This window comes from Adiantum capillus-veneris, chromosome 22, assembly GCF_014529385.1.
Source record: "Adiantum capillus-veneris isolate H3 chromosome 22, ASM1452938v2, whole genome shotgun sequence".
NCBI classification, from domain to species: domain Eukaryota; kingdom Viridiplantae; phylum Streptophyta; class Polypodiopsida; order Polypodiales; family Pteridaceae; genus Adiantum; species Adiantum capillus-veneris.
The window spans coordinates 150,225,326-150,248,758 of record NC_140952.1 but is presented as its reverse complement, the minus strand read 5'-3'; the positions used below and the strand labels follow the sequence as shown (position 1 = coordinate 150,248,758).

Genomic DNA, 23,433 nt, shown 5'->3' with positions numbered 1-23,433 from the left:
CTACTCGGAGCGGATTTTACTGTCTTTACAGGCCATGAGAGTTTACGCTACTTCTTGTCACAGAAGCAGCTTTCGGAAAAGCAGATGCGGTGGGCGAACATCTTGTCACAGTTTCACTTCCAGATTGTCCACATGCAGGGACAAAAGAATGTGGTGGCAGATGCTTTGTCTCGGAAGTCGTTGGTTCTGGCTATTTCCGCGATACATCATAGGACCTTCGACGATATGGTCGACCAGTATGCCACAGATACAGACTTTGCATACACGAGACGGGGAGACAGCAGGATACTCCATTCGGGAAGGCTACTTGATGAGAAAAACTATGTTGTGCGTTACACAACCGTTGAGGGGAAAAGGTTATGACAGAATACCACTATCCACCTTTTACGGGTCACCACGGCATTGCTACCACCATGAAAGGGGTAGAGAGATACTTCTTTTGGCCGAGACTCAAAAAGGATGTGGAAGAGTTTGTGCGCAGTTGCTTAGTATGCCAGAAGGTCAAGTTTGACAGGCATAAGGCACAAGGATTGTTACAACCTTTACCCATACCCACCCGCCCCTGGGAAAGTATTGCAATGGATTTCATTTTTTATCTCCCGAGAACACAGAATGATCACGATTATTTTCCAATAACATGGCATGTCTGAGGCGATTGTCTTCGACAGAGACCCCAGATTTATGAGTTTGTTTTGGAAGGCAATTTGGGAGAACATTGGCACGCAGTTGCAGTTCTCGTCATCGTTCCACTTGCAAACTGACGGGCAATTTGAGATTGCCAATTCAGTGGTTTTAAATTTATAAGTCTTGTATCTCGGATTAGAAGACTCAATGGGAAAAGTACTTACCTTTGGTGGAATTTGCCTACAATAACACGATACACTCTTCGACGTGGAAGACGCCATTTGAGATTTTTGAAAGTGCTACAAAGCTTCAACCCTTCCTGAGCACGAAAGATAAGATTTTTTTTTGGAAGCTGATGAATATACGCGACACTTGGATACACCTTTTGCCAAAGTTCGCGAGACTTTGCAGAAGTCTCAAGAACGACAGAAAAAGGCAGCGGATTGCCATGGTCGCGACTTGAAATTAAGGAGGACGATTGGGTGCTTACGTCTTGAGAAGGCACGCCTAAGAAAGAAAAAGCGAAAGGAGAGGCTTTTTCCAAAGCTTGGTATGCGATACTACGGAGCTTTTTAGATCACTGAAAAGATAAATGATGTCTCCTTCCGATTGAAACTGCCAGATACTTGGAGGATTCACAATGCATTCCATGTGAGTCTCTTGAAACCTGTTAAGGGTGATGTGTCTGATGATAGGGAGCCTGATGAGCAACCCGAGGTGGAAGAAAACGAGGAGATCCTTGTTCCTGAACAGATTTTGGCACATAAGGATACGAAGAATAAAGGTAAAGTCGGAAGGCGGTTCTTGGTTAAGTTCAAGAACTATCCTGCATTGAATGCGAAGTGGATGGAGGAGGAAGACCTAGCAGATACTCCTCGGATTGTGAAACTTTACCTCAATGTTTTTGGTTTAGCATAGTCTACTCCAAACGGAACCCAGAATTCAGCTTGGCCGGAGATCTGGTGCAGTGGGATGCACAAGAGGGGAGTCACTCCACTCCTTTGTCAACACATGTCTTGATTTTGATACTAAAGTCACTAATGTCTCTTTGAGCTTCAGGGATACTGAGAGCTAACAATAATCTATTGGATGACTTTATGAAATGGAATTCCTGATTATGATACTGATTTGTTCTTGACTTCTTTTGAGTACAAAGTGATGGCTACCGACAACAGAAACCCTAATTTCTACCAGAAACCCTAAAATTCCTGCAAACCCTAATTTACAAAAACCCTAATTACTGGCTGAAACCCTAATGTGGCTGGAAATCCTAACTTTGGCGCTGAAATGCCACGTGGCAGCTTTTTCCAGATTTTGCGGCGTGGAAAAAGGGGCCAGCAAGCGACGCAAGATTTTGGGGCTTTTTGACTACGCAATTTTGAAATGAGAGAGAAAGAGAGATGATTTGCTTTATTTCTGCTCTCTTAAGAGAGAGAGGGAATTTTGCTTTTGAATTGGAAGCTTTTGGGGCTCTGCTTTCGGGCATCCCTTGTAATCTTTAAATACGCGGTGAGGGGTTCACTCTGCAGAGCATCGGGACGCAGAGTCTAAGAGTGAAACCTAACCGCTCTTTGTACTTTGACATTGATTTAATTCATAAAGAAATACCGAAAGGGGCGCGAGTCTTTGGGGCCAATATCTCTAGGCACAGAACTCCGCCGGGCCAGTGCAAATCTATTGTGATCTGTGAATTGTTTTGAAGTGGTTATTTGGTGCTATCGCGATTGATTCTTGACTTGGAGTGTCCAAGTCTGTTGCAGTTCGACAGACGAGATTTTTTCCAGTCACTTTACATGGGATAGGTTTGTTCATGTTTTTGTGTTGGAAGTGGTTTCAAGAATTTTTAGCCTTGGAGATTCTTGAAGAAGATCGACCTACGTCCATAGACAAAGTTGAAGCATTGAAGGAGCTACAGATGACTTTGTGTCACTTCGGCGCCGCCCAAAGAAGAAAGCGTTGCAGACCTTTATGAAGTTCAAGTATCGCATGACCCACGCATCAGAGTGGGCCGGCGAAGAGTCCTTTCCAAGATTCCAGACTCTGTTGGCGACCTCCCTCGATGCCATACAGTTCGGTACCAATACCTCACTTTTAAAAGGAGGGGATGTCACGTGATACATCCAACCCTATGTGTCCATGGACAAGCTACAGCATGACCAAGGTTCAGTTCAATCAAGTCAGTCTAGAATAGGAAGTGATCTGGCACTTTTGTGAGTCTGTTCGCAGACCGTGCATGTCCAGGCACTTAGATTAGATGCATATCCTCTGGTTGCACACAGCATGATCATCAGAATCCATCAGGAGCATTTTTACAGTGCATAGACCTATTTTTCCTATTTTTGACATTTTTCACTTATTATTTTTAAGTGACTTTTGTTGGGAACTAGGTAGGGGAATTTTGACAAGGATGTAAATAAGAAACCTAGCGCTAGCACTTTCTGGCAGAAGAGGCAGCAGGAGCTTCGGTTCAACAGGCACCTTCTCAGCAGGAACCCCAGCAAGGCCTAGCATTTTTGCTACACAGCAACGAGGCTAGCGTTTTGCATCAAGAACCCAGATCAGCCAACGTTTTTGCACTTGCAGATTCCCAGCGATAGTAGAACCACAAATCAGCCTAGCGTTTTGCATTTGTAAGACATCCGGAAACAATAGAACCGGCAAAAGCCCTAGCATTTTTGCAAGAAGACTTCAAATCAGCCCTAGCGTTTTTGGTTTGCAGATCAGCCCCAGCGTTTTGCAAATTCACCGAGACGGAACATCAAGAACCACCAGCATTTTCAGTTTTCAGCCTTCAGCACTCGCAAATCAAGCCCCGAACCTCGCACATCTCACCTTCCCGCAGCAGATCCTCACCGCACGGTCAGATTCCACAAGGTTTACAGATTCAGCCCGGAAAACGCAGATTTTAGCATCTGCGTTTTCAGCGCGTCATCGTCGTACTGTCGTCATCGACATCGTCATCGACATAGAGTCAGAATTCAGCAGATAAAGATTTTCAGATTTCAGCCCGTCTCATCGTCGTCCTCATCGTCGTCGACATCGTCGGCAAGTCCAAGCATTGTAGAGATTTGTGCAATCATAAGTAGACCACTCTCGCCAGAGAGAGAGGGACCTTCGGAGGAGGGTTTTACAACGTCTCTGGTGTCGTATTCTCTTCTCTATCTCTCAGTCTCATGCACTTCCATTCATTGTGTCCATTCACTTTGTTTGTGTCCCTTGCACTGTCTCACTAAAGGAACGAAAGGCTCTCCCTTCCGTAAGTAAAAGGAACCCTTGAGCACAGTTCGGAGCACTCATCTTGAGCAAAATTCAACATTCATTCCGCTGCACCTTACATAGGAGACATAGCGTTTTCAGCCACAAGAACAGCCAGCGTTTTCAGCAGTTACAAACCAGCCAGCGTTTTGCAACTTGCAGATACCTAGCGTTTCTCCAGCAGAACCTCAAATCAGACCGTCAGCCCAGCGTTTTGCAGTTCCTTCGCGACAGAACCCCCAGAAGCATCAACGTTTTCAGTTTGCAGCAGTCAAATCCCGCAGTAGAAGTCCCAAACCTCGCAGATCTCACCTTCCCGCAGCAGATCCTCGCCGCACGGTCAGATCGACCGAAGTTTGCAGATTCAGCCAAAAAAATGCAAATTTCAGCATCTGCGTTTTCAGCGCGTCGTCGTTGTCGCCGTCGTCACCGACATAGAGTCTAAATTCAACAAATACAAGATTTGCAGATTTCAACCATTAGCGTTTTCAGATTTCAGCCCGTCTCGTCGTCATCCTCATCGGCGTCGACATCGTCGGTGAGTCCATTGCATTGTAGAAATTTGTGCAATCATAGAGAGTGGGGCCTTCGGAGGAGGGTTTTACGACATTCTGGTGTCGTATTCTCTTCTCTCTCTATCTCTCAGTCTCAGCACCTTCATTCCCAGTGTTTATCAACTCTATTTGTGACCACTTGCACTCTCTCACTAAAGGAATGGAAGGCTCTCCCTTCCGTAAGTAAAAGGAACCCTTGAGCACAATTCAGAGCACTCATCTTGAGCAAAGTTCAACATTCACTTCCGCTGCACCTTACAGAAAGAACTCATATATAGGCTTTATGACAAACAGAAATTATGGCCTCAATCGAGGGATTTTGGCCGACCTACAAAAGGCGGTTTGATTCTAGGTGAAAACCATTCAAACTTACACCTTTGATATGCCCTAAGAGGACAACAATCTAACAAACCCTCCTTGATCCAAACTAGGGCAGGCAATGCTAGAAGCTACTCTCTCTCTCTCTCTCTCTCTCTCTCTCTCTCTCTCTCTCTCTCTCTCTCTCGTGCAGCCAATTTTTGACCTAGTAGACAGCAATTCACTCTTTTGATCATAACTTCTTCATCCGAATTTGGGTGATCTATAACCTCAATCCAAGAGCATGACACCCTCTACGCATTGATATAAAGACAAAAATTTTCAAAGTTATGGAAGGCATTTTTGTAACAGTGAACAGGTTCAGGAAAGTTGACTCTCATCTCTTATTTTACATACAATGTCTTCCGGCACTTGCAAGGGTTCTTCTTCAACAAGGTCCACAACCATTGTGGAAAATGATCCAAAATCTCGTAAGTGTTGAGATAGCAACACAACCACCCAACCAACAACATCGGAAACCATGATCATGGCATACTTGGTATCGTTGCAAGAGACTGTAAACAAACAAGGCAAAGACTTACGGGCACTTGCAATGGAGAATGGCACACTAAGGGTACTTGTGGTTGAGAATAAGAATCTCAAGAGGACACTTGAGACGCAAACAACACGTTTGATGCAACTTGAAGAGGAAGTCAAGGAATGTAAACGCTCTCTTGTGGACTTGAATGCTTTGAAAGAGCGCATGAGCAAAGTAAAGCATGGTCATGTATTGAAACAGGAGAAATTTGACACCATGAGCCGGGATGTATGAGACATGAAAAATGTATGCACAAGCAAGTCTTGGGCTGATGTATGTGGTAACAATGTGGTTCCTAATTCCTTACTCACGCAAGCTATGGTTCAAACAAAGAATGACGTTGAGAATGTGGATATGGGGAGTTGAAGAAACGAGAGCGATGTTCCAAGAACATTGTTATTCGTGGAATTCCAGAAGAGAAGTTAGAGACACCTCCTTCTCTTACCATTGTTACCGAAGCTTTCTTCAAACCCCACTTTGGCATGTCCGGAATTATGGATTATGGAGCACATAAAGTCGGTAAGCAAGGAGCTCCTCGCTCGGGAAAACGGCCAATTGTATGCACCATGCCGGATGAGACCAAACAAAAGATTATCCTTGATAATAGTTGGATCTATTTACGGGAGACAAAATGTTTTGTATGTGAAGATGGCACTATTAAGCAACAAAATATGCGTCGCAAGGCATATGAGGAAAAGAATAAGAAAAACAAGGAGATCTCTCACGAAGAAAATGTGCCCAAGGAGGAGGAAAGTCCCTTGAGCAAATAGGGATGCTTGACCTATGCGACCGAGTTACAATTGAAAATATGCTTCTAGAATTGCAATGGATACCCATGAAATACGGGGGTTGGCATTGATGAACTAACAAGCAAAGCCAATGTTGTACTTCTTGCTTAAACTTGGGAGAATGATACACAGGACAGCATGGAGGATTACAATGTACATTCATTGATGTGGTCAAAGAATCTCAAGCAACAAAGACACAAGGAGGGGTAGCATGTATTATTAAGAAAGGATTGGAAGATTTTGTATCAATTGTGAAAGATGACAAGCACAAATGTAACAAACTTGGACACCCCAAGTCAAGATTCTACCGCGACACAGCAGAGATTCACTTCAAAATAGTTCACAATTCACAATTAGCTCGACATGGCCCTCAAATCGTAAGAGCACCAAATCGTCTTCCTCTAATTTCAAAACACGACGGTGTCGATCTACTGCCTTCTTGTGTCTTTCTTGAGATTTTGCTAAAGCCTCCCGGACCTTGCCAAAAGCAGAGTCCAAGTCCCTCATATACTGGTCAACTTCAAAAATCTTATCTTTCGTGCTTAGGAAGGGTGGAACCTTCGTAGCACCTTCAATAATCTCAAATGGTGCCTTCCTCGTCGAAGAGTGGATCATGTTATTGTAGGCAAATTCCACCAAGGGCAAAAACTTTTCCCATTGAAACTTCTGATCAGAAATGTAAGACTTCAATAAATCCAGTACGACTGAATTTGCAATCTCAGATTGCCCATCTGTCTATGGGTGGAAAAACGACGAGAACTGTAACCGTGTGCCAATTTTCTCCCAAATAGCCTTTCAAAACAAACTCGTGAATCGGGGATCTCTGTCAGAGACTATTGTCTCAGGCATGCCATGTAATTTGAATATCTGGGCAATGAACAGTCTCACTAAATGATCGGGGTTGTTGATTGTTTTCTTCACTGGAATGAAATGAGCTTGCTTGCTAAATCTGTCAATAACAGTCCAAATACCATCGTGCCCACTCTGTGTCTTCGGGAGATCAAAAATGAAATCCATAGCAATACTTTTCCAGAGGCGGGTGGGAATGGGTAAAGGATGTAACAATCCTTGTGCTTTATGCCTGTCAAACTTGACCTTTTGGCATACCAAGCAACTGCGTACAAAATAGTCTGCATCGTTCTTAAGGCTCGGCCAAAAGAAGTATCGCTCCACACCTTTCAAGGTAGTGTCAATGCTGCGGTGACCCGTAAATGGTGGACAGTGGCATTGTTGCTAAATTGGCTTTATCTGACATAAAAATAATTCTAAATGAATTATTGGATTTATAAGTGAGAGGGTTTTTCTCGCTTGGAACACCAGGAAAAATAATTCTAAATGAATTATTGGAATTTTAAGTGAGAGGGTTTTTCTCACTGGAGACATCCGAGTACAGAGTATTCATAGTGCGTCATTGAAAGTAATGACGGGAGCACTGAGAACGAGAATATATGTAAGGCCACCAGGAACGGGTACTTCTGATCCGTCACATCGGATGGGTGACAGGGAGCATCGGAAAGAAGTATCCGACCATCCGAGAACGATCATCTCTGATGCATCATAGGATGGGTGACATAGAGCATCGTGAAGGGGATTGTACCGTAAGTTCAGTAGGAAAGGACTAGGTGATGGGTATTCCTGATGCGTCACAAGGTGGGTGACGGGTGCATCAGAAAGGGGATATCCATAGTCGAGAGGAAATCCGAAGTGGAAAAGAGGAATACGCGTAAAGACGCAAGCACAAGAATAAAGATGGATTCTGAGAAGCTTTTCTTAAAAAGCGGAATATTTTAACGAGTTTTCCGAGAAGAGCAAACGCTTTCCCACGAGGAAGCTATGTCTGCATTGCATTTGTACATGTAGTTGCATCCAGGGACGCCTGGAAAGTGTTGTAAAAAGCATTGTTTTAAACTTATAAGGTTTTATTGAGTTTTTGGGCAGGTTCAGACAAATTTTAAAATATGCCGGCCATCCACTTAATAAGTGGGCAGCCACTAAAAAAATAAAGCAACAAAACTAGCCAACGAATTCTCTCTCCCTATTTCGGGTAGAACAGAAAAAAAAAAAAAAAACGGCCGCGATCTCTACGCGAGCAGCTATTCGTGCCGTGGTCAAGCAGCTATAAAAGCACCACATGCCCTCACTAAAAAGGAGTTACCAACGTCAGCAAGAGAAGACTTTGCCGCTAGATAACGCAAGAGATCACGAGACTACGAAGCACGGAAGTCGCTTTTCCCGGCAAGAGCGACAGGTATCTATTGTGGATTCGCCATACGAATTGTTGTCACGTGTTTGCGTGTGTGTTTGCAGGTACTTCATCGTGAACGAGGAGTGGGAAGGCTTCGGTCTACGCTTGGGAATTCCGAGAACGGAATTCGGAAATTGTCTGCGGAGTCTCAACTCCGAGTACAGACAGAAAAAGGATTAAGAGCTCGTCTCTCGGATTTCCCTTACGGGAAGGAACGACCATCGGGTCAGAGATTTAGAACGGAGGGGTTTTCTCCGGTTCTTGTGCTTGTAAAAAGATTCTCCCTAATAAAGAATTCTCTTTAAGGGGGGGGACCAGCCCATCTTCTGGTCCATAGTAATGTGTCGATCTTCTGACTCTCTCTCTCTCTCTATTTATTTCTCTCTATATCCTCTGGCTTCAGTATTATTTGATAAATTCTATTTATCCGAGTATATTTTATATTGGTATGCGCTCCCGTTTGTGACAGTGGTATGGTCTCCTCTCTTTCTCTGTAAAGGAGGATGACTCTGGGAAGGTACGGGAAGAAGCCATGACAAGCCAAGAGAGAAGTAAGCAGGCGGAAACCTAAGTCCTACAGGAAAAAGCTCGCAGAGTTGGAATTTTTTTCTCTCTGCAAGAAGTCGACACAAGACTTGGGATTCTCTAAGAAGGCAACAAGAGCATGATGCTCAAGAACCTAGAGAATCCAAGGAGCGGAATGCTCGAGATCCTTCAGAATCCAGAAAATATCCATGAACATCAATCCATAACCATACCCAAGAAATCCCGTCATTCTGGGAAGGATATGAAGAAGGTCTTTAGACCTCAGAACACTCCAATCAAGTTTGATACTTTTGACCGATGGGAAGATGTCCCAAAAGCTAACGCTTTCATTTGACAGTTTGAAGTTGCCTTTGCAAGCGGCAATTTCTGAAAAGCGTAAAAGGTGAGGCATGTGACCAAACACCTCAAGGGGGATTGCAAGTACTTGGTGGTATACCAAAGCTTTGCAAGGAACTTACAACAAGACTTGGATTCAATTCAAGGCTGAATTTTCGGACAATTTTTTTTTTCCTCTACGCTTTGAGGAAGGCATTCAAGAAGATTGGGATTGGTTTGCCGAATAGGAACACGAGCGAGTCAAAGCAAGTAGTGGTTCACTCTTGCCAAGGTAGCTCCATTCTTGATCCTCTTCGAGGAAGGAAAGATGAACAAATGTAACGAAGGACTTTTGCCCGAATTTTGTAAACCAATCTACAAGATACTTTGCAGCAGATGGTGGAGTCAACAATAAAAGCTGAAAGTGTACACCTTGATGTACATAGAATACAATCCCTGCAGTGGGACGAGAACCATTGAACACAGAAAGTTTGGAGTAAAGGAATTCAATCTAACTCTTGAATTCTTGAATAGAAGACCCTCAAACTCTAAGTGAGAAGGCAAGTCTTTGATCAAAGTTACATCTTTGAGGAAATCATAAAGTGCATGGTGCTTGTTTGCTCTTTTGCACGAGGTATGGTTATGTCTGACCAGGACTAGTCACTCTCTAGTGTTTATGAGAGTAGGATCAATTTGAAACATTGTTTTCTAAGATGAATTGGTTTGCTCAACTAGCCGGAAGGTCAACTATTGATCTGGTATCCGGTAATTCTCGAATAGATTACCTGCTACTGTGGGTAGGAAAATTATGAAGGAACCATTCTAAGCTTTTCAGCAGAGAAAAGCTTTCATTAAGCTTGAATACTCTTTAAGCCCACACCCTCTACCCAGTCAGGGAAGACATGGTAGTGCTTTTCGCACAAGTGAATGAACACTCTTTACGAGGGAAGGAAAAAGTGACGACTACGGCCTATGCTCGAGGAATCCAAGGATTGAAATCCTAGTTTATTTGATGAGCGGCTTTTGCTCTAAGATCGAGCCAAGGGATCGTCAGGTTGAGCGTCTTCGCTCTAAGGATCTTACGAAGGGAAGGAAATTTCCCAGGTTCACCGAAACTCTAACACAGCTTAAGAATTATGTACACCTTTGAGTACATGGATAACACACGAAGATGCAGACCTATGCCAAGGAACTGGATGAGAGTTTGTTATACTCTCTTGAGCGCCTTTTTGCGCACAAGGATATTCCGACACGAGAATCTCTATTTGAGATGTGTTCGGTACAAGGAATTTGAGTTTCTCTACGGAGAGGAGGTTTTCTGATGGTCGTTGATCATTGAGTACGCTATGTGCTTTTACCATTACAATAGCAACTTTTGGTTGCGGTATATGTTTCTCCATGAGCAGGTCAAGTAGCCTTTACACGCTGCTGGAATAAATTCGAACTATTATATTCGTAAGAATATAGTTTGCCAACCATTTCAAAATGGTAAGAATCAAAGAGGGTTCGCTCTATTGTGAACCGGGTTTGAACGTACGTTCAGAAAATGCTATGGCTAGAATCCTATCTGCCTGAGATTTTGCAAGGCATCATTGATGCTCGCAAGGTGAATCATTTTTTATGATTCTGTAAGGAAGAGACTCTAATGGGCGTCCGGAAAACACTGCTAGTGGTAATAACTCGCAGGAGGAAAAGATTGGAAGGAAGTGCCGCCGTGCACAAGGAATCTTCTGATTGGAACAGTCCACCTACGTTGAGCGACGGCCCGGAACAAGAACCTTCTTTAAGGTGATCACAAATTGTGAAAGAAAGACATCGAGCTTAATGCTCTATGATTTGGGCATTCCCTATGTGGGAGGACACAAGAGGTTTAATACCCGCTGGACTAACAACGCAGGATTATGCACAAGGACAGATACCTAGATTGTTTTCTAGGAAGATTATTCTTATCGAATTTGAGAAGATGGAATCAAGTTAACAAAGTCTCAGATAAGGAAACTTTGGATCAGAACAATTGGCCTACCCAAAGCAAAGGCTTCGGAATAAGAACTTACTTTGGTAAGATGGCACACTTTGTGCGCCATAGGAAGATTCACCTGAGCTTAATGCTCTCGACATGCCCTATGCGGGAGGACAAAAGAGGTTTAATATCCTCAGGACTAATAGCGCAAGGTTATGCGCAAGGACATAGTCCTAAATTGATTTTTAGGAGGATTATTCTTCTTGGGATTGAGAAGTTGGAATTGAGTTAACGGATTCTCGGAAAGACGCGAATGACGAGTTCTTACATGGCTCGTAAGTTTGATGAATGGTGAAGGATATCCTCGAAGTACTAGAGGAAGGACATGGACATGAACTGGTAAGGTAAGTATTGAATTATGAAATTTTTGTTTAATTTACTTTTTAAGTTTTGTACTGAGAAAGGACCAGCTCAACTCACCATTGAGCAAGATTTGGAATTTTTCCGACTTCTCTCCGGCAGTTCAGTTGGACCTCTACAGTTGAGGACAACTGTTTATAAGTGAGAGGGATGTTGCTAAATTGGCTTTATCTCACATAAAAATAATTCTAAATGAATTATTGGATTTATAAGTGAGAGGGTTTTTCTCGCTTCGAACACCAGGACAAATAATACTAAATAAATTATTGGAATTTTAAGTGAGAGGGTTTTTCTCACTGGAAACATCCGAGTACAGAGTATTCCTAGTGCGTCATTGAAAGTAATGACGGGAGCACTGAGAACGAGAATATATGTAAGGCCACCAGGAACGGGTACTTCTGATGCGTCACATCGGATGGGTGACAAGGAGCATCGGAAAGAAGTATCCGACCATCTGGGAATGGACATCTTTGATGCGTCATAGGATGGGTGACATAGAGCATCGTGAAGGGGATTGTACCGTAAGTTCGGTAGGAAAGGACTAGGTGATGGGTATTTCTGATGCGTCACAAGGTGGGTGACGGGTGCATTAGAAAGGGAATATCCATAGTCGAGAGATCATCCGAACTGGAAAAGAGGAATACGCGTAAAGACGCAAGCACAAGAATAAAGATGGGTTCTGAGAAGCTTTTCTTAAAAAGCGGAATATTTTAACGAGTTTTCCGGGAAGAGCAGACGCTTTCCCGCGAGGAATCTATGTCTGCATTGCATTTGTGCATGTAGTTGCATCCAGAACCCTGGAAAGTGTTGTGAAAAGCATTGTTTTAAACTTATAAGGTTTTATTGAGTTTTTGGGCAGGTTCAGACCAATTTTAAAATATGCCAGCCGTCCACTTAATAAGTGGGCAGCCACTTAATAATAAAACAACAAAACCAGCCAACGAATTCTCTCTCCCTATTTCGGGTAGAACAGAAAAAAAAAAATTGAAAAAAAAAAAAAACGGCCGCGATCTCTACACGAGCAGCTATTCGTGCCGTGGTCAAGGAGCTATAAAAGCACCACATGCCCTCACTGAAAAGGAGTTACCAACGTCAGCAAGAGAAGACTCTGCCGCTAGATAACGCAAGAGATCGCGAGACTACGAAGCACGGAAGTCGCTTTTCCCGGCAAGAGCAACAGGTATCTATTGTGGATTCGCCATATGAATTATTGTCGCGTGTTTGCGTATGTGTTTGTAGGTACTTCATCGCGAAGGAGAAGCGAGAAGGCTTCGGCCTACGCTTGGGAATTCCGGGAACGGAATTCGGAAATTGTCTGCGGAGTCTCGACTCCGAGTACAGACGGAAAAAGGATTGAGAGCTCGTCTCTCGGATTTCCCTTACGGGAAGGAACGACCATCGGGACAGAGATTTAGAACGGAGGGGTTTTCTCCGGTTCTTATGCTTGTAAAAAGATTCTCCCTAATAAAGAATTCTCTTTAAGGAGGGGGACCAGCCCATCTTCTGGTCCCCAGTACTGTGTCGATCTTCTCACTCTCTCAATTTATTTCTCTCTATATCCTCTGGCTTCAGTATTATTTGATAAATTCTATTTATCCGAGTATATTTTATATTGTTATGCGCCCCCGTTTGTGACAGGCATTCAGTCATAACCTTTTCCCTCAACGGCTATGTGACGCACAACATCGTTTTCTTCATCAAGTAGCCATCCCGAATGGAATATCTTGCTACTACCTCCCCATTCTGTATTTGACTGAATACATCTAAAAAATCTGGATCTATGGCCTACTGATCGACCATGTCCTGTAAGCTTCTATGATGAATCGTGGAAATAGCCAAGACTAACGGCTTCAGGGACAAAGCATCTGCCACTAAGTTCTTCTGTCCTTGCACATGGACAATCTGAAAGTGAAATTGTGACAATATGTTAGCCCACCGCATCTGCTTTTCTGATAGCTGCTTCTGTGACAAGAAGCAGCGTAAACTCTGATGGTCTGTGAAGACAGTAAAATACGCTCCGAGTAGGTAATGTCGCTACTGAGTAAGAGCGTGGATAACCGCCAAAAGCTCTTTCTCATAAATCTGTGTTGTCAATTCCGGCCTTGAAAACAATCGGCTCTCATAGGCAATGACATGGCCTTCTTGCATTAAGACCACACCCAGACTACGACCACAAGCATCACAATATACTTCGAATGACTTTTGCAAATCCAGCAAAGTCAAAATTGGTCCCATAGTCAATTTCTCTTTCAAAGTCTGAAAGGCAGTCACCTCTGTGGGTCCCCACGAGAAAGAGACTCCTTTTTGTGTCAAGATATGCAAAGGGAAAGCAACCTCTGCAAATTTTCTAATGAACAGCAGGTAATAAGAACATAAGCCCAAGAAGCTTCTAACTTCATGGACATTCTTCAAATCGAGCCAATCACGTATAGTCTCAATCTGTGACCGGTTCCATCTGTACTCCTGCTGCTGAGATGATGTGTCCCAAAAAGTGTATCTTTGCTAAGAAAAATTCACTCTTCTTGGCATTGATCACCAACTTGTGATCTCGCAATGCTTGAAAGACCTATAGCAGATGTTGTCTATGTTCTGACTCATCCTTGGAAAAGACTATAATGTCATCAAAGAAAATGCCAACAAAAGATCTGTACTCTCTGAAAATCCTATCCATCATTCGGTTAAAAGTCGTTGGAGCATTGGTAAGGCCAAAAGGCATCACCAAAAATTCATATAAACCGAAGCTCGTTCGAAAAGCTCTCTTGTAGACATCTCCTAACGCGATTCGGCTCTGATTATATTCGCTTTTCAAATCGATCATGTTGAAACATGAGGATCCCTGTAGTATATCAAGAATATCATCGATCCTTGGAATCGAAAACCTGTTCTTGATGGTGATTTTATTGAGAGCTATATAATCAATGCACATTCTCCAAGATCCATCTTTCGTTAAAACCAACAACATCGGAGAGCAGTCTGGTGAAGTATTCGACTGGATATGTAACAAACTTGGACAATCCCAAGTCAAGATTCTAACGCGACACGACAAGAATTCACTTCAAAACAGTTCAGTTCACAATTGAGTCGACACGGCCCGGCGGAGTTCCGTGCCTAGAGATATTGGTCCCAAAGACCGGCGCCCCTTCCGGTATTTCTTTTTGTATTAATCTGTTGCACAAAGTACACAGAAGTGGTTGGGTCTCACTCTCAGACTCTGTGTCCAAATGCTCTGAGAAGTGAGAGCCCAAGCCACACTTATAAAGAGTTCACAAGGGATGCCAAAAGCACAGCCCCAAAAGCTTTCAAAAATAAAGCAATTCCACTCTCAAGCCTTATTAAGTAAAATAAAGCAATTCACATAAAGCCCTCTCTCTTTCTCTTGCAATTTGCGTAGAATAAAGTAGGTCAAAGCCTTTGCGTAGAATTCAGCATTTGCGTAGAATAAAACAGTTGCCACGTCAGCCCAGCCGTACACTGCTTGCCATCGCTTTTTGCACCGCAATTTGCGGAGGGTCCGTACATTGCTGCGACATCACTGCTGCCTGAGCATTTTAGCCACGGGCGGGTGTGTGTGTGTGTGTGTGTACTGGGCAGCCACGTCACCAGTTTGTGACATACCCCCCTCTTGAAAGTATTGTAATCGCCCTCGATTACGCTTGCAAAACAGACAAAGGCCATAAACTGTGTGAGCAGACACTAATTGTTAGTACTGACGCACTAGGAACACACATCTAGCACATGTACCAATCGGCAGTCACATCACAGGACATCACTTGACAAATCACATTCACAAATTCATTCGGATCTCAGACCATGATTTATCGGCAACGTATTTAGCAATCGCATCTAGATCCAATCGGGACCTCAGAGATGCCCGATTGACTAATCCTTATTGCAACCATGTCTATGAGACCGTTCAGACCAAAATGTTGCAGTCGTTCCGTCTATCAGTTCCTGCACTTAAACAAGTCAAGAACTAATCAATATCATATTATCGGGAATTCCAGTTCATACAGTCATATAGCAGAATTTGTCAGCCCACAGTATCCCTGAAACTCAAAGAGACATCAATGACTTTAATATAAAAAATCGAGGCATCTGTTGACAAAGGAGTGGAGCAACTCCCTCTTGTGCATACCCGCGCACCAGATTCCACCCAATCTGCTAGGTCCTCCTCCTCCATCCACTTCGCATCCAATGCAGGATAGTTCTTGAATTTAACCAAGAACCGCCTTATCACTTTACCCTTAATCTTTCTGTCTTTATGTGCCAGTATCTGTTCTAGATCAAGGATCTCCTCGTTTTCTTCCACTTCGGGTTGCTCATCAGGCTCCCCATCTTCGGGCACATCGCCTTTAAAAGACTTCAAGAGACTCACATGAAAAGCATTGTGAATCCTCCAAGTATCGGACAGCTTCAGTCTAAAGGAGACATCATTTATCTTTTCAAAAATCTGAAAAGGTCCGTAGTATCGCATAATAACCTTTGGAAAAAACCTCTTTTCCCCTTTTTCTTTCTCAGGCGTGCCTTCTCAAAACGTAAGAGCACCCAATCATTCTCCTTCAATTTCAAATCACGATGATGGTGATGTGCTGCCTTTCTCTGTCTTTCTTGAGATTTTTGCAAAGCCTCTCGACCTTGGCAAAAGCCGTGTCCAAGTCACGCGTGTACTCATCGGCTTCAAAAATATTATCTTTCGTGCTTAGGAAGGGTGGAACCTTCGCAGCACCTTCAATAATCTCAAATGGCGCCTTCCCCGTCGAAGAGTGTATCGTATTATTGTAGGCAAATTCAACCAAAGGTAAATACTTTCCCCATCGAGTCTTCTCATCTGAGATGTAAGACTTCAATAAATCTAGTACCACTGAATTGGCAATGTCTGATTGCCGGTCAGTCTGCGGGTGGAACGATGACAAGAACTGCAACCGCGTACCAATGTTCTCCCAAATAGCCTTCCAAAACAAACTCGTGAATCTGGGGTCCCTGTCGAAGACAATCGTCTCAGGCATGCTATGTAATCTGAAGATTTGGGCCACATACAGTCTCGCTAAGTAATCCGGCTTGACTGTTTTCTTCACTGGAATGAAATGAGCTTGCTTGCTAAATCTCTTAATAACAGTTCAGATACCATCGTGACCACTCTGTGTTCTCGGGAGATTAAAAATGAGATCCATTGCAATACTTTCCCGAGGGCGGGTGGGTATAGGTAAAGGCTGTAACAATCCTATACTTTATGCCTGTCAAACTTGACCTTCTGGCATACCAAGCAACTGCATACAAAATCGTCCACGTCCTTCTTGAGTCTCCGCCAAATAAGTATCTCTCCACACCTCTCAAGGTGGTAGCCATAGTGGTCTCGTACGGTCCCGTACGTTTTGTACACGTACGATGATGTGCGGTACTAAACGAACTAAAAAATATTAAGATGTACGATGACGTTACGTACGTTCAAAATTAAAAAACAAAGAATTCTTACGTCTAAGGCTCACGCCCTTGGGTTTATACTTTACACTTAAAGAAACTTGACATTATGAGATCTTCAATGGGAGCTTGAGAGGGAGAGACCCAATGGAGAGAAGATGGAGAGGCAAGACTCTAGTCTCTAGAGCTTGTCACTTGAGAGCTAGAACATGGGAGCATTGAGCAGTGAGAGCATTGAGAGCAATGAGCATTGAGAGCTTGAGAGCAATGAGCATTGAGAGCTTGGAAGTGTTGGAGAACAAGATGGAGAGGCATTGCTTAAATAGGAAGAGGCTAGAGCATGAGAGAGAGAGAGTTGGGCTGCTCAATGTAATCCATTCACAATTGTGAATTTTGCCCAAAAAAAAAAAAACGTACAAAACGTACGAAACGTACGGGACAGTACGTGACCCGCAGTACGGAACGAGACGTTCCGTACGTCGTACGAAAACTACCCTGGTGGTAGCAATGCCGCGGTGACCCGTAAAAGGTGGACAATGGCATTCAGTCATAACCTTTCTCAATGGCTGTGTAACACACAACATGGTTTTCCTCAACAAGTAGCCATCCAGAATGGAATATCCCGGTACTATCTCCCCATTGCCGAGTGAAAATATCTGCAAAATTTGTTTCTGTGACATACTGATCGACCATATCCTCGAAGCTCCTATGATGTATCGCGGAAATAGCCAGAACCAACGGCTTCTGGGACAAAGCATCCGCCACCAAATTCTTTTGTCCTTGCACATGGACAATCAAGAAGTAAAACTGTGACAAGATGTTCGCCCACCGCATCTGCTTTTTTGATAGCTGCTTCAGTGACAAGAAGTAGCGTAAACTCTGATGGTCTTTAAAGACAATAAAATCCGCTCTGAGTAGGTAATGTCGCCACTGAGTAAGAGCATGGATAACCGCCGAAAGCTCTTTCTCATGAATCTGTGTTGTCAATTCCGGCCTTGAAAACAATCGGCTTTTGTAGGCAATGACATGGCATTCTTGCATTAAGACCGCACCCAGACTACGACCACAAGCATCACAATATACTTCGAATAACTTCTGCAAATCCGACAAAGTCAAAACTGGTCCTGAAGTCAATTTCTCTTTCAATGTCTGAAAGGCAGTCACCTCTGTGGGTCCCCTCGAGAAAGGGACTTCTTTCTGTGACAAGATATGCAAAGGGGAAGCCACCTCTCTAAACTTTCTAATGAACCGCCTGTAATATGAACACAAGCCCAAGAAGCTTCTAACTTCATGGACATTCTTCAAAATCGGGCCAATCACGGATAGTCTCTATCTTGGCCGGGTCCATCTACACTCCTGCTACTGAGACAATGTGTCCCAAAAAATGTATCTTGGGTAGGAAAATTTGACTTTTCTTCGCACTTATCACCAACTTGCGATCTCGTAATGCTTGAAAGACTTGTAGCAGATGTTCTCTATGTTCTGGCTCATCCTTGGAGAAAACAATGATGTCGTCAAAGAAAGTGCCAACAAATAGTCTGTACTCTCAAAAAATCTTGTCCATCATCTGGTTAAATGTTGCAGGAGCATTGGTTAGGCAAAAAGACATCACCAAAAAAATTCAAATAACCCAAAAGTCATCCGAAAAGCTTTCTTGTAGACATCTCCCGATGCGATTCGGATCTAATGATATCCGCTCTTCGAGTCAATCTTGCTAATACACGAGGATCCCTGTAGTCGATCAAGAATATCATCGATCCTAGGAATCGAAAGTCTGTTCTTGATGGTGATTTTGTTGAGAGCTTTATAATCGATGCATAGTCTCCAAGATCCGTCTTCCTTCAATCTTCAAAACCAACAACACTGGAGAGCAGTACAGTGAAGTACTAGGCTCGACAAGACCCTTCTCCAAGAGGTCTTTCACTTGGTTCATAATTTCTTTATTCTGGGCTCGGCTCACACGTTAAGGTGGCCGGTTCGGTGGTATGCTTCGAGGTATCAGATCAATGGTATGATCCTCAGGACGAGCGGGTGGTAACTCGCCTAGCAGGCCCTCTAAAAAGCAATCGACATAAGTGTGGAGAGTTCTTGTTGTTATGTTCTTTCGGTGCCTTTTTAGGGCACTTCGCGGAGATATGCCCAGTTTCCCGCATCCGAAGCACTTCCCCTCTTTGATGTAGAGAGCTCTCTCCCGAAGAGTAAGCTTGGGTCGTGCATCCTTTTCTTTCTTTTTGGGGTTGCTCTTCTTCTTTCTACTTTCATTGTTCGAAGTTTGTTCGTTCCTCTACGTCATGATTTCATCTGTGGGCTAGATCAAACTGCCTGAGTGAATAGCAAAACCCCGTTTCGCATTACTCATCAATTTGTGAATGGAATCTGACTTTTGCTCTAAGCAGTGATCTCGGATCTCTGTAGAAAGTCCCAAGGTAAACCGCTCAATCTGTTCTTTGAATGAGATCTTCTTAAATGAAGAGGCCGATAGCAAAGAGCTCCAGAATCTCTCACAATATGCATCCAATGAATCTCTCTTGTCATCCGAAGATGGTTCCAAGCAGTTCATATGTCACGTTCGTACTCCCGAGTCAACCGGAAAGAAATAAAAAGCCTTTTAAATTTCAGCCATTTAAATGGCGCTTGCTTGTTCAATAGAAGCGTGGACCACCAAGTTTGAGCATTTCCCTTGAAGTAAGAGGTAGCCCTTCGAATCTTGGAGTGCTCTTAAGTAACACCCTCCAAAGAAAACTATGTCAAACTGTTGTATGAAGGCCAAAGCCTTCGAAGCATCTCGAAAACCAGAAAACGTATCAAATTTAATTGATTGTCCACCTTCTTTGAACTCTCAAACTTTCTTGCTTTTATCTTCCAGAAAGTCAAACTGATTGGCTTTCTAAAAAATCTCCTTCCTTGCATAAAATCTACGGTCATCGGAGTCCAAACTTCTATCCGAAGACGAGTCCTTTGTAGAACTGTTCAAAACTGGGCGAGATTTAGACTTCTTTGCCTTTTTCTTGCCCTTTCCAAAGCGTTGCTTTTTGCTTCACTTTTTGCATTTTCTATCATATTCGCCCGAGTCAGAAGAGCTAGAAGAACTGTCAGAAGAAGAAGGAGAAGAAGAACTAGGTAATCCTTCAAACCGCACATGCTTCTTGTGCTTTCTTGCCGAGGCAAAAGTAGATTGACGACCCAAATAACCCGGGAAGTCAGTTCCTTTCTTCTGCTTTTTGTTGTGCTTTTCAATTTTGTTATGCGCGTCAAAAAGCTGAGAAATCCATGCATCAAGCACCTCTTCTAATTCTTGCTCAGTAAACATCCATGGAGTAGGAGATTTCTTGAGTACCGATTTGGGGGGTGGTTCTATGGTTTGCTGCCACTGTGCATACACCTCGTCGAAGGAGGTCTGGGTCATAAATTTTGCAAATTTTGGGTCCTTCGCAAAATTTAACATCATCTTTCCTGCATCGACGATCAATCGTCAACACTTCATCTCTTCAAGCTCCACCGGAGTAGGCCGGGACGGGCCGTACTCCTCGCGTGAATCTTCTTCATGATCTCTTCCCGCATCTCCATATGCAGAGGGAGTCGACTGATCTCTGTCTGAATCCACAAGTGCCGCGTAAAAAGGATCTGATGTCCCGGTAGCAGAGAAATCAGCCGCGCTTTGATACCACTGTAATAGACTTGGACACTCCAAGTCAAGATTCTACCGCGACACCACAAGAATTCACTTCAAAAGTTCACAGTTCACAATTGATTCGACACTGGCCCGGCGGAGTTCCGTGCTTAGAGATGTTGGCCCCAAAGACTGGCGCCCCTTTCGGTATTTCTTTTTGTATTAATCTGTTGCACAAAGTACACGGAGTGGCTGGGTCCCACTCTCTGACTCTGCGTCCAGATGCTCTGAGAAGTGGGAGCCCAAGCCACACTTATAAAGAGTTACAAGAGATGCCAAAAGCAAGAGTCCCAAAAGCTGCCCATAAAAAGCAATTAAATCTCCTCTCACAAGGCTTGGTAAAAAAATAAAGCAATTAAATAAAATTCTCTCTCTCCCTTGCTAATTTCTGTAGAAAAAAGCAGGTCCAAAATCTGCCGCTGCTGCCTCCATGAAACGCGCAGAAATCCATACAACGTCCATACATTGGCTGTCAGCGCATTCTGCAGCGGGATTTCTGAGAGACTGTACAGCTGCCACGTCAGCATTCCGCAGAGCAGTGTGTGTGTATAGGGTAGCCACGTCACCAGTTTGTGACACAAATAATGGCATGCTCATAAACAACCATGAAAAACTTCACTTATCAAATCAAACCACATTACCAAACAACCCATTGAAAGATTAAACTTTATAAACAGAAACATTGCACTTGAGAGCATTTGCTGCATCAACCTTAAATGATAGATCTTATGTCTACTATCAATTATTGAATAAACCATGATACGTTTCTTATAAATAAGTCTTTTTATGCAAGTACTCCTATCTAGGTATTGAGCACAATAATACGTCACATATGCTTCAAAGCGTAGTCATCCCTCATCTTTGCCACTTACATCTAGTAGGCAAGTGGTGGCACTGTCATTCGGAGCAAGGGGCAATTAGATATGGTGTGATAATGAAGGGCACGTCAATTGGTTATGTGGAATGAGAGTGGCATGGCAGGTCAAGAGCAAGTGCAATATGCTAACGTAATCTAGCATTGAGGCAAGCCATCAAGCATGGAAACAGGCTGTGGGCACAATGGCGGCATGCATAGCCAACAACGAGCGCCCACAACGGGCAAGGTGGTTGTAGATGGGAAGCCTTGGACCATTGCTAGCAACAAAGACAAGACAGAGGATGCACGTCCTAATAGATGATGCAAAGGGTGCCAATGCCAACCGCAGGAGAGGCAAAGGATTTTCCCATCGCAGGGACCGTAGGGGGAAAAGGCTTTGCCTAGAGCGAGGAGACCCAATTAGGTTTGACTCAAAGTTTTCATGAGTCGAAGAATCCTTCTTGGTTTTTAGGATTTTAACTTTTTGACTCAATCGACCTTGGGTGTACTAAAGATTTCTCTCTCTCTCTCTCTCTCTCTCCAAATCCACCCATACCAAAGATATACTGACTAATAGAGCCATTGGGCTTGGGAGAGCTAGACACTTACGTCTACGAGGACCACCATGACATTGATGGAGCTCCGTCATAGGATACATAGGATCAAGACTATTCTAGCACAACATGAGAGTCGTTCAATACAACTATTCACAGACGGCCATTAACAATGCTCTTCAAAGACTGGCACAATACATCCTCGGATAGAGCCTAAAGTCCGACATCCTCGAACACTCATGTTCTTTTAGCTTTCATTTTACTTTATTTTATTTTAAACCCAAACATTGTATTAACTCCACTAGGATTGTATCAATTTGGTGTCACAGGTCATTTTGGCCTTTGGAAGACATTCAACATAACATTTCATCTCTCTCTCTACATTACATTACAATTCATTTCATCATCTCCCAATCCACTAGGATAGTTTCCTACGACGTAAAAATTCTCGTCTTCTTCTTCTTCTTCTTCTCTTCCTCTCTCTCTACACATTACATTACATTTCATTTCATCATCTGTCAATCCACTAGGATTGTATCAATTTGGTGTCTCGGGTCATTTTGGCCTTTAGAAGACATTCTACATGACATTTCATTTCATTTCATATCTCTCTCTCTCTCTCTCTCTCTCTCTCTCTCTCTCTCTCTCTCTCTCAACCTTATATAAACTGTTTGCAGCCGCTTGGCCGGTAGAGCCGGGTAGATCAGCAGAGTGTGCGCGTAGCTGAGGGAGAGGGCGAGGGAGGAAGATGTGGCAGCTGAGGCTCGCGAGGGAGGAAGAGGGGTGCAACAACGCGCGCGCGCAGGACTTAGATTTGCAGGAGCGGCGCCATTGCAACAAGATTAAAAAAGCAATAGAAGAAGCTCATTTTTTGGTCAAAATTTGATAATTAAACTAAAACTTATGTAAATTTCCAGGTCTTGAATTCAACTCTCCTCGTCGGATAGTTCTTTGAGGTCACTTGGGATAGTTTCCTACGACGTTCAAATTCTCTTCTTCTTCTTCTTCTTCTTCTTCTCTACCCTATCCCGTACTTGCCCTAACTCATGTCAGGAAAAAAAAATCGGGGTTTAATGTATTTTAACAGACTGAAAATTGTAAAATCTCGATTAGATTTTGAGCTTAACTTTAAGAAAAACCAGGATATTTACATAAGTTTTAGTCTAATTACTGGCAAAAGTTTCAAATTTTGACCAAAAGATCGGGATAATTTCAAGTTTGCCCTTATTTTCATCGGTTAGGAAAATTGTATTTTTCTAGCCTTGTTCACGCGGGGAATCACACGGATAGCAATGTAAGAAAAAATTTGGGGTCTAGTGTATTTTAACATACT

The 23,433-nt window shown here is 43.3% G+C and overlaps 1 protein-coding gene across 1 annotated transcript in view; it reads right to left on the bottom strand.

Moving 5' to 3' along the window:
• Positions 1-22,891, bottom strand: part of LOC147430426 (dolichol-phosphate mannose synthase subunit 3-like) — a 76,470-nt gene extending 53,579 nt beyond the window's left edge. Inside the window, exon 1 of the mRNA XM_086495734.1 lies at positions 22,758-22,891. The gene's annotated coding sequence lies outside the window, so the exon portion shown is untranslated. The remainder of the gene's footprint in view (positions 1-22,757) is intronic.
• Between the last annotated feature and the right edge of the window lie 542 nt (positions 22,892-23,433).